An 11,785-nucleotide genomic window follows, 5' to 3' on the forward strand; every position below is an offset into this window, starting at 1 on the left:
CTTCAAACTTTTGAATGTCTTTTTTTCCAAGCTGAAAAATTCTAGTCCATTCAGCCTTTTCTGTAGAAACTAAGGGAAAGGCTGTTCAGTTCTAATAGAATTACCTTAGAAAATTAAAAGTCAAAGATACAATCCCATAACTGTGAAGTCTATCAATATTGTGACCATTTTAATACTGCTTGAATGCAGTGGTAGGACCTAGTCAAAATCACAGAATAGCCAGAACATATAATTACATCACATGTTCAGTCTGAAATCTGGGGTTGGTTTTTTTTTTCCACTAAAATAGTGTATGGTTGGGGGGGTGGGGAGGTGCTTAATGGACCATCCTCACGTCTTTTCTCCATTATGCCTCAGTGAGTCTGTACATAATACATTATTTTATTAAAGCACCAGAGCAAGATCAAGCGGAAGCATGCTGTCTTTTCCACACGTGGTCCAAATCGAATCATGGGTATTTCTTACAGGGAACAATGCCATCTTCTTCCTACTATGCATAGCTCCCAGCTGCTCATCTCTCCCTTCTTTTTCCAGTCTTTGAGCACAGTAAATTGAAAATCAGAACTGAAAGAAAACCAAAACCAACCCACAAATAAAACACCTCTCTGTAAATAAAGACAAAAATCCATGTATTTCAAATCATTATGCTTCTCTAAGGATTTTCAATCAACTAAAAACCCAGCCATTCACCTAGAATTAAATAACTAATTCAGGCTGAATAGCATGGTCTTTCATTAATTGTTTCTGCTATTTTGTGAGTATAAAAATCAGAAACACAACTGTTGCCTCTGGACTATGCAGGAGTTCAGCTTTTTCATAGCAGGTCACCTCCCCTTAAAAACCTTAAACCTTATCATGACAGGGGCACTATAAAAATTCTTAGTTACCATATTTGTGTCTATTTTGAAAAACTGATTTTAAAAAAAGCCTGCATGTAAATTACATACAACTATTCACATTTTGTTGTGCTAAAGTATGTAAGTCCTACTCTTCCTTCCAATTCTACTATTGCATATAAATGCAACTGAAGTGCTTTGTGCAACTCAAAACAATAGTTTCCTTGTACATGCAATTTTGCCCACTTCAGGTCTTCAACTATGCAACTAATTTGCTGATTTTCAAAATAACTCAGATAACACTGATTTAAAAGTTAATTTAGTTTCCTGACTCCTCCCTTACTATATTTAATGATGATGAAAGTGGAACCACTTTTACTAGAGCATAAACTGTTTTCAAGCACAGTTGGCAAGTTTCCTTTCTTTATGGCCCCAGATGATGTCAAACTAGTATCCAAGTATTTTATTTGATGTTATCAAAAGGAAGAGAATGTATTTACTATCTTTTTAAACAACATTTTGGGATGTTGGTTTCTTCTTTTTTCCTTTCATTTTTAAAGAGTTATATAACCCATGGTTAGAATGAGAAGTACCAGAGACACCTTTCATGGGGACAGACAATGAGGAGGAAAGGGGGGTGTTATTTGTTGGTGGTTGGTTTTGGGTTTTTTTAATCAAACAGCTTGTGTTCATCTGTCTTGAGAATGATAAATCTGATTTGAGATCAAATTATTTAATTTTCCTTTGTCCATATCCTTATACCTATTTCTTTCTTCATCTTATTTCCTCATGTGTTCTCTCCTTTTTCTTTTTTTTTTAGTTGAGTAACTGTCTCTCCTCTGCATTTCAATTCTGTTTTGGCAGCTTGGATCTCTGACTGTTCCTTCTTCCAGTTACCAAAAAGCTACACGTTGCTGGGTGAAGAGAATGCATTACCTCACCCAGAGTGCCAAAGGAACAGAAAAGAGGCTTAGGTCTGTGATCTGTTGTCAGAGCTTCCGCAGCCAACATTAGGACTAATACAAAATGTGGATAGGAAAACGAGATCATTTTTTTAAAGACATCTGTTGCTTTCCTACTGGCAACATTTTCTGTGTATATACACATAGATCTCAACTTTCTAAACCACTCAATTTTTTTCCCATGTCCTGTATCTGTTTAAACTAGCCTGACGACCTTAAGATTAACATTGTGCACAATGTAGACTGCCTAAAGTTGCATTTACTGAAGTACTTTTCATATTTAAATGTTCATCTTTATTGTACTGAATATGCTTCATGATACCTTTTTTGTTTGCAGAAATAAAAAGACGAATAACTGCTAAATTCTTTGCAAAGAGGTGGGGGGGAGTGGGGAGGAAAGTAAGTCTTGAATTTACAACACCTGACAAAATTCTACAAAACTTCTGTTATTTCAAATGTATTTTAACAACTGTTACTGCCATTGCATAAAATACAGAAAATGGGCAGACAGAACTATTCACTATATTTAGAGGAACACCTGCTAACACATACAAACCCTGCTTTTCAAGTTTCCAATCACACCATTGAGAATAATTGTCTGAAACCAAAGTACACTTAGCTATAATTAGCTGTAAAAGTGAAAAACATTTTTTACATGTTTTACTTCAAAACCATATATACTGATATGATACACCTATTACAGAAGAACAAGTAAATTTAGATCTATGTGCAAGTGTGCGCACAACTATGCAACTAGATCACTCAGTGAAGTAAGCATAATTTCATCAGCTGCACGGGTTTATGTCAACTTCCAAAAACATCTCCCATAAGACGTGCACAACCTGAAACCGCCTACCATTGCAGAATATGATGTGCTGCAACACGATTTTCAGTGTTACCTCATTCCTCCTTCCTTCCCCCCACCACCCGCCCATTTTCTAAGGGAGAAGAACAGAACAGTGAGGACAGTCTTCCATTTGATAATCAGCATTAAAAACAATCAAAACAAGCCCACACGCTGTAACTAGCGTATGTATGAAAAGCCATGAAAATTTACCATTATCTAATAGTATAGCCAATGTGACACTAGCTGAAGTGAAAGCTAGTTAGCAGCTAACATGAAGGGATATGATTATTCAATACAGTTCATTTATTGTGGAGTCATCAAAATGGATCAGCATAGAGGCAAACTATCCTTATCCCACTGACAACCTCTCCATGTTACTGCTGAGGAAAAGAGAGCAGTGGAACTTAGGTACTTAAGTTTACACCAGTTACACCTGTTTTATGAACAGAAAACAGTTACTGATCTAGAAGCAAACAGTTACTCTCAGATGCAGAAATTGCAAACAGCAGGGATAGAAGGTAGGTCATTGCGTGTGTAACAACAGCTCCTCAAAGAACTGCAGCTACAGGTGGTTAAGTTGCTTGGATCAATTCATCATACTGACCCCACTCACAGTGATTAGCAAGAATCCTTACTCACTTTCTAAATCAAGTCTGATCAACATATGGATCTAAAATTCACAGGGAGACACAGAATCACAGAGACATTTGGTTGGAGGGACCTCCAGAGGTCATTTACACCAACCTCCCACCCAAGTAAGGATTATTGCCAGCACTAAACCAGGGCAGCCTTGTCTTTGATTCATCATCATGTAGAGGCCTGAAAGAACAAAGACTACAATCTCTCTGAGCAACCCGTTCCAGTGCTGCATTATCCTCCTAGAATGTTTCCAGAAAGTTTAAAAAAGTCCACGTTTGAAGTTGTAAAAGCTCAGTTCAGTAGAAAAGCAAGTCAGAATAACTTTGGCCAATAAATCACTGAATCAATGCAGTTAAAAAGGACCTCTGAAGATCATCTAGACCAATCTCCTCAAAGCAGGGACTGCTAGAGCAGTTGCTCCAGGCCTTGTCCAGTCATGTTTTGAGTATCTACACAGACAGAAAGTCCACAATGTCTGGACCACCTCTTCCAGTGTTTGATCAGACCCACAGAGAGAAAGGTTTTTTTTATGTTTAAATGGAATTTCCCGTGTTTCAGTTTGTGCCCACTGCCTCTTGTCATGTCACTGAGCACTGCTGAGAAAAGCCTGGCTCCATCTTCTTTACTGCCTTCTGTCAGGCATTTATACACATTGATGAGATTCCCCCAAGCCTTCTCTCCTCTAGGCTAAACAACCCCAGCTCACTAAGACTCCCTCCGTATTACAGATGCCCCGATCCCTTAATCATTCTTGTGGCCTTTCACTCCAGTATGTCCATATCTCTTCTGTACTGGGCAACCCACAACTGGACCCAGCACTCCAGATGTGGTCTTGCTAGTGCTGAGTAGAGGGGAATTGTCACCTCCCTTGACTTGCTGGTGACCCTCTGTCTAACGCAGCTCCAGACACTGTTGTCCTTCTTTGCTGCAACAGCACCTTGCTGCCTCATGTTCAGCCAGCACCTCCAGGTCCTTTTCTGCCAAGCTGTTTTCCAGCCAGTCTGCCCCCAGCATGTACTCGTGCCCGGGGTTGTTCCTCCTCAGATGTAGGACTTTGCACTCTTTGTGGAACTTCATGAGGTTCCTGTCAGCCTGTCCAGGTCCCTCTGAACAGCAGCACAACCACCTGGTGTATCAGCAGCTCCTCCTAGTTTTATATATTTTGTTAAGACCATCACAAACATTTTTTCATGATCTTTTGAAGCAGGCACACTGAAGTGTGTACAAATGACAGTGAAGAACCAAAAATAAAATACTAAGAAATAACACCAAGGCATTTGGCTGAGCTTTATGATTGTAATATCTTTCCATCCATTAAATAAAATGCAAACAATAACCATCATTAGAAGTCACAGGTACTTTACAATATGCTTGAGTACAGAACAGAAATTGTTTTATATATTGTATTAAACGAATCACATGAGCTCTGGATTTTTTTTCTAGTGTTTATTCTTTAATAAATTGTTACAGCCTGCTGGACAGATGTGTAAACATACTCTGGTGGTTTCTCTGTTTACATGTACAGTTGGCACTAGGCCAAAAATCAGGAACTAAGAGAACTGCATCTATTTCTACATAAATTTTATTGTGAGGCAATCATAATATAGCTTTTGTTCTCTCTACAAATCCACCAATTGTTTCTCTGACCCAGTTAAAGATAGTGACTTTAAAGTCTCTAGCACTATCAACCCCAAATACCTCAATGGTTTTGTTAGGTAGGAAAAGGCAAGGTTCTTATATTAACACTTCCTCAGCTGAAGGGAGTTGAAAGAGCAGAGACACTTCTGGGAAGCTTCTTGGTTTTGGAGTACAGTTTGTATTTCTCTGCAGGTGCTGACTGTCCCTCCCTATTCTCCTCACTGCCCAGGAAAAAAAAAATTAAAAAACCCAACACATACATCAGACACATATATACCTTTATTTTACATATTTTTAGAAAAAAATAAAGACTTATTTTAAAGTAATTTTGGAGCTATTTTCTTTCTGAACATAAACCATTCAAGCATCAAGTGCTTTGTTAAATTAAAATATATTTGATTCTTATATTCATCTTTGCAAAACTCAGTATGCCTACAGTAATGCATATGCCCAACAGGAACACAGCAACTGGTGAAATGTTATTAAAGAATGCTTTTTAAAAGTTTCATGGTTTTAATGTATGAACGTTAGGCAGCATTATTAAATTCAGTGTTTTCCCTGTAACTATACTACAGCATTTTAGTCATTACAATATATTTAGAGACTAGATTATAGCTTTTATTAGTTCTCACTGCAAACAGTTAAAAACTCTTTATCTGCATTTTCTAAGATAAGATTAAGGTAAGATCCTTGAGTGAACAAACATACTTCAACTTTCTCCATTTCTTCTGTTGTGTACATCTACCTAGTTCTTCGAATCAGAATGGTTTGGGTTGGAAGGGACCTTAGAGATCATCTAGTTCAAGCCCCCTACCATGGGCAGGGCCCCCTTCCACTAGACCAGGTTGCTCCAAGCCCCATCCAACCTGGCCTTGAGCACTTCCAGGGATGGGGCACCCACAACGTCTCTGCGCAACCTGTCCCAGTGCCTCACCACCCTCACAGTGAAGAACTTCTTCCTTACATCTGACCTCAATCTGCCCTCTTTCAGTTTAAAACTGTTACCCCTTGTCCTATCACTACATGCCCTTGTAAAAAGTCCCTCCCCATCTTTCCTGTAGGCCCCCTTTAGGTACTGGAAGGCTGCTATAAGGTGTCCCCAGAGCCCTGCCATGGGCAGGGACATCTTTCACAAGATCAGGTTGCTCAAAGCCCCATCCAACCTGACTCCGAACACTTCCAGGGATGGAGCAACCAAAACTTCTGTGAGCAACCTATTCCAGTATCTCTCCACCCTGTCTCACTTTACAATGTGTGTGTATATATATACACACACACATACTCTAATCTTCACCTCGTACTTTTAAGTGGCTTAGTCCTTGTTCCAAACACCTTAAAATGTGACACAAAATGAAGAAGCCTGTCCTGGAGCCAGCTGAAACTGTTCAACCTGGGAGCAACTCCTGGTGCTTTCTCACAGAAGCCACCCCTGAAGACCCCCTGCTACCAAAACCTTGCCACATAAGCCCAGTACAATACAACAAAATCTGATCAATTCATTCAGCTATAGATCACTTCACAGAAGTGATACTTCAATACAAACACAAGCAAAGTTGTAAATGTCATCTCTGGGGACTGGAGAGAATAACGATATCTCAAAAAGGGAATAAAATGAAATTATGAAAGAGATGCTGGCAACAAGAGCAGGAAAAAAATCTGAGATGTAACAGGCAGGTTACAAGATCAGGTAAGAAGAAATAGCAGAAGGAGGAGCACATAACAGAGTTCTAACATGGAATTTATAAAAATTATCATTCCATTGAGTTGCAAGATAAAAAATCAGAGCTGGTAAATTCAAACGATATGAGAAGACTCCTGATGTTATGACAGCTCTCCCTTTTTCCCCTGAATGCCTTCAGATTGCTAAGGACATCATGTGACAAGAAAGCATTGGGCTCCCTCGTAAGAATTTTTACTGTTACCTTTGTATGTAGGCCTCCAGGACTAAGATAACTACTAACAGGTGCAAACCCTGCTCTTTCAGTGTGGGCCAAGCCCTACTTCTTCACATCTAGGGGGAGAAGAAAGGGCAGATTGTGCCAGATTACGGAATTGTTTCCTTAATCCGATGTATTTGTTTTAATTTTTCACATTTTTCCCCTTTCGGGAACCATCCCTTTCTAGTAAGTACCCTTTTCAGTAAGTGTTATTCATACACATACCAATAATAATTCATTAAAATTTAAAAGATCATATAACAATAAAAACATTAAATGGTCTGCTCTGTAAAAAGGAAGGTCAACCATTACTGCCAATGTTTTAAGACTGCCATTTAAAAAATAAAGATGTAAAATAAATATAAAATTATTAACTTAAAGAACTCATAATAGCTTTTGACAAAATGATACATTAAGAAGATGGGCTTTTTTGGCTTCATTGCTCTCTTTTCATTTACTTAAAGATAAAAGTTCAAAATTTGTACGATGTTATAACTATATTTACAATGTTCAAACTGCTACTCACACCAAGTCACTTGTAATGCATCTACATTAGCTTTTTCACAACTGTAACAGAAATATAGCCACAATGCAGAAAGTTTTTATCCTCCTTCAATTTTGAGCATGCTCAGTTAAAGAACATAAATGCATTAAGAAAGTCATCTCCATTTACATAGTGAAAATCTGGATGGCAAAACAGATAAAGACTACACAAGATTTTGTAGACAAAGCTTTACATTAGATATACAAGATTAAAGAACAGATTATGGAGCCTCAAAGTTCAACAAGAAGTGCAGAGCACCTCAACTATGGGGAAAGGCCGAGAGAGCTGGGACTGTTCATCCTGGAGAAGAGAAGGCTCAGGGGGCATTCTTACCTACATATACAGATATCTGAAGGGAGAGCACAAAGAAGACGAAGCCAGGCTTTTCTCAGTGGTGCCCAGTGACAGGATCAGAGGCAATGGGCCCAAACTGAAATACATGAGGTTCCCTCTGAACATCAGGAAACACTTTTTCACTGTGAGGGTGACCAAGCACTGGCACAGGTTGCCCAGAGAGCTTGTGGAGTCTCCGTCCTTGGACATATTCAAAAGCTGTCTGGACATCGTCCTGGGCAACTGTCTCTAGGTGGCCCTGCTTGAGCAGGGGGGTTGGACCAGATGACCTCCAGAAGTCCCTTCCAACCTCAACTCTTCTGTGATATAATATGATCTATCATATCATAATATAGTGCTCTTCCTAATCTAAATGTATACAGGAATTTCTCACAGCAGAGTACAAAGAATGCTAGAAAAGTGTTCATGTTTGAAGACACCTGAATGTGACTGTAGCATTCTTATTTACATCCAAGTGTTAAAATAAATAAAACAATTAAAAAAGGCATCTAAACAATTACACAAGAAAAAACAAATCTGCCAAAATTTGTCACCCTCACACTGTTCAAATTTCCAGAAACTTTTATTGACATTAGAATGAAAATTAACATCTTAATTTACTAAAATATTCAGAGCCTTCTAATGGCATCATAATGCTAACCTAATGCTCACTGAATGACTACTGTTAATAGTGTCTACACCAAGCAAGTGTACTGCATTCTTTATAATTCCACAGAAAGCCTTCGATAAATTTTTTTACACTCCTGAAAAGCAGTTACAATTAATTTACCCAGAGAAGCGGCAGGAAAGAGACCTATCTTCAGTAATTTCAAGTAAACTTCAGCTATGCATTAGCGGGGGGGGGGGAAGAAAAAAAAATTACCTGAGCTCACAAAACATACAAAATACATGCACTTTTTTGTTCTGTAAGCAAAGCAGCTCTCTGTACAAACTACACAATTCCACATAAATTGCTACAACCACAGCTTTGCAGCTCTGAGTAACATCAACCATTACGGTATCTTCTGCTTGCTTAGAATTTATTACTCTAAGAATATAAATGCAGGTAGGCAGACAAATTCACTCTATCTGCATCAGGGATATAGATGGTATTCAAGCTCATAAATGAAGAAACTTAGCAATAAAGATTAATGATCCAATCCTGCAAGATGATGTAATCTTCAAATGCATTTCAATGCAAATCAGGATAAAACAATCCTCACAGGTTTATATTCCAAACATCAGCACATGCACATGCACACAACCCCCCACAAATCCCAAGTCTCTGCCCTGATCACAAGATCACAGGCGAGAAAACAAGATTCAACATTGTTCTTCAGAAATCATTCTGAACTCAACACATATAGTATGTGGTTGGTTAGATCCAAACACTGAGATAAAACCACGATCACCAGAATACTTTCAGCCTCTTTGGAATACCACCATTTCCTGAATGACATAATTCAAGATACACATGCAACCTGCCATCCTAATTCACCTGACATGAAGTCCATGCTCTTTATTTAGGACCTTTCAAACACAGTAGGCGGAAAGAGACTGCAGATGAACCAAATTGCTCTGTAGCTGCAGTCTGCTCCTTACTGACACCTGTCTTTCTCTCCCTCCATGTGAGAGATGCACATTCAGTCCTATGACAGAGTGGAGACTCCAGAAGAGGGAGAAGATGGAAACAGACTGCAGCTACCTAACTCGTCATCAACATATTTTTGATGGTCCTCAGGAAAGAATATGATTGGGAGTATACTATATAAATTGTTGTGGTGCCATTTCTGAATGCTGCCTTTCCAATAGACACAAGGAGGAACCTATGTTGGTGCTTTTCTTGTACTGCACATGTGCAATAAACATTGGTCCTCTCAGAAATATGGAGACCATGTGTGTCCTAAAAGTGAGCATATGACAAGAAGACACCTGTGAGAAACACCCCCTATAGTTGAAGCTATATAGTTCATACGGAAGATGGAGAAAAGCCTATCTATGGTAAGTTTTGAGAAAAACAGAGGTCCTGTACAGCTACAGGAATTTTTCTTACAATTCCAACTAAAAACTGTACTACCTTACAGAAAGACATCACTTCTGACAATTTCATTTCTCATTTGTAGACTATGTAGGTCCCTTAAGGCTTCTGTCAGTAAGCAAACTGTCCATTAGATGCCCACTCTTGATGGTAACATTATCTTTTAATTTCATCAGTGAAACACCAAAGCGATGCTCCCCGCATGCTTTTCAGTCTTTTTTGCCACTGAAACTGTAGACTGTTTCTGTCAGGAAAAAAACCAAACCACTCCACAAACATAACACAGTAAGAGCCCTTCCCTTAATTACAACTTAACTCGGTTGTCAAGTTTCAGCTTTAGTATCCAAGTATCTTTTGAGAAATATGTTTATGTCAGCACTGTTCTGTAACCAGGAACTTTGCAATTGTCTGAAATGAAACTTTGAAATGAAATTCTGAATGCCAAAAAATGAAAAATAATAATTTTGAGATTAGGGCATAAGGAGTCAGGGGAGTTGGCTCTTCTTCCAAGCTTCTCATATTGTGTTAATTTTAAGCAGACCACAAAGATTCTCCATCCCTTTAGCTTTTTGATATGAAAGACAACAGATAATTCCCATGTTTCTCACACATTTTACTAAATCCAATTAAGCCTTGAAGTACATAAATACCTTTAAATAAAAGATGCTGTGTAAGCAGAATTCTTAGAAGACCATCTGAACTGCAGAAATATTTCACAGGAAAGAAGAAACTAAACATTCAGGTTGTAATGTGTTTGGGGTTTTCTTTATAAAATAAGCATTTGTGATATAAAAGTTGCTAACATTTTCTATATCTTATTTTGAAAAGTAAATATTTCCTTCTCTATGTTATGACATGAAATATTCTGCTCATTTTAAAAAAAAAAAACCCTACTTCCATAAATATCCAGTATCTCTCTGCAGCAGTTGCTTAATGCATCAAAAGTTACCCTCAAAATGATGCTGCCCACACATAATGATTACTCATTTAAACCAGAAACTTTAAAAGAAGGGTGAACACTATCTTTATACCAAAAGAAATTTAAAGAAAAAAAGCCCAAAGAGTTAAAGGAGATAAAAGGAAAAAAAATCACACTTGTGGTCATAGCCTGAGAACTTCAGCTTCTATTTCCTCACTGACAATCAAAGAAAAGGGACTACAGCCTGTGTGCTTGGTAACAAAGAGATTAATGTACATCAAGCTTCCAAGCAAAAGGATTTTTCTTTCCAAAAGGTTTTAAGTTTCTATGAAGAATAATTCATGGCAGCAACAGGTTTTTGATCACAAAACACTGACTCAAAATTAGTCTATTTTCATTCTTTAAGCTTAGGAATTTCCTCAATTCATACATGGACGCACACCACCCATTACAGTGCCCAGCTCTCATGCACTGCAGCAGCCACTTCCTTCATGCTCCAAGACCCCAGATTCAGGTGCCGTTGGCTGGCCTGATTAGCCCTACCAGCATTGTCTGCTGCTTGGGATCACAGAGCACAAGAGAGGCCAGACTGCACTGCAGCCAAAAAAAAAACCAAACCCAAACCAAACCAGTATTTCCCAACCTCTGCCCTTCTCCACTGCAAGAGCTTTGGTGGTGTTTTTTGTTTTGGTTTTGTTTTCTTGTTTGTTTGGATTTTTTATAGCTATACCAGCCCCTCAGATGATCTCACATTAGTCACATATGAACATCCTCTGCTCAGCTCAGTCTGCCCCTCAGTCAACCCGGAGCAGTTTGGCTCTGTTTGCATACATCTTAAAGCTTACCTGTATATTAAAGTCTCTCTTTTTAAAAAAATGTTTATTCTGTGTGTATTTCTATATGTATCTTACTGTTGAATCAATCTGGAGGTACTTTTATCTTTAAATAGATTTTATGTTCCACACCCCCAACCCCCAAACATCAATTCACAGCAATTCCTTCTATTAGAGACAGAAAAACATTGAAAGAATTGTACGTGCTCAAAGCTTTTGTTTGCTTTTGCTGTGGTAATTACTATCCTTTGTATCCAAC

This window comes from Haliaeetus leucocephalus, unplaced genomic scaffold, assembly GCF_000737465.1.
Source record: "Haliaeetus leucocephalus isolate CR32 unplaced genomic scaffold, Haliaeetus_leucocephalus-4.0 Scaffold149, whole genome shotgun sequence".
NCBI classification, from domain to species: Eukaryota; Metazoa; Chordata; class Aves; order Accipitriformes; family Accipitridae; genus Haliaeetus; species Haliaeetus leucocephalus.